The sequence below is a fragment of the Atta cephalotes genome (assembly GCF_000143395.1).
Source record: "Atta cephalotes unplaced genomic scaffold scaffold00001, whole genome shotgun sequence".
NCBI classification, from domain to species: Eukaryota; Metazoa; Arthropoda; class Insecta; order Hymenoptera; family Formicidae; genus Atta; species Atta cephalotes.
In genome coordinates, this window is record NW_012130065.1 from 653,606 (window position 1) to 654,398 (window position 793).

Sequence of the window (793 nt, forward strand, 5' to 3'; positions counted from 1 at the left end):
TGCTTCTATAACTACATATATCCATGGTCAAGGCACTTTAAGAAAGCCTGTGTAGGGTAGGAGTTCTCAAAGAATAGTAGACTTTACGTAGCTTACATCTTATAATTTTATTATTCAATATTACAAAGCTTTCTTAGACTAAACCGCTTTATAAGTCGTTTATGAATCGTTGCTTTTGTAATAAATGGTCGCACGCATTTCTTTTTCATTCAAATATCAGGATATAATTGATATGCACATACGTTAACTTTGCAGACTTAAAGACAAGATTAATTCTCTCAGGGTATATTTTTATCATTCTTAGCGTAAGGGCACCGAGAGAATTACTTGGCCGTACGAAGACCCGACCCTGCACGCGTACGTCGAGTCGCGACGCGAAGGTGAGCGCGCGGTTAATTTGCATAATCAATTCAAAACGATGAGTCTCGCGCCTCGAACGGATCGGTCATTCTTTTCCCGACGGCCCCCGGTATGGAAGAAAAGCCATTCCTGGCGTTATATAAATTACGGTCGTCTCACCCAAGAGAGCTGCGCGCTCTTATGATTGTTGGAACGGCGCGGCGTTGTGGTACCGAGTAGCAACCGGGGCTCTCGAGTTTCGCCATATAGGTAGTAGCTTCACTTTGATTTGGATCTCTGATTACGCATCTTGAAGCCGACGTGTGTCAAAAGTAAAAAAGCGTAATAAAGAAAAAGAAGAAAAAGAGAGACAGAGAGAGAGAGAGGAGAGAGAGAGAGAGAGAGAGAGAGAGTAAGAAGAGAAGAACGATAGTTGTACACAACTACGTAACGT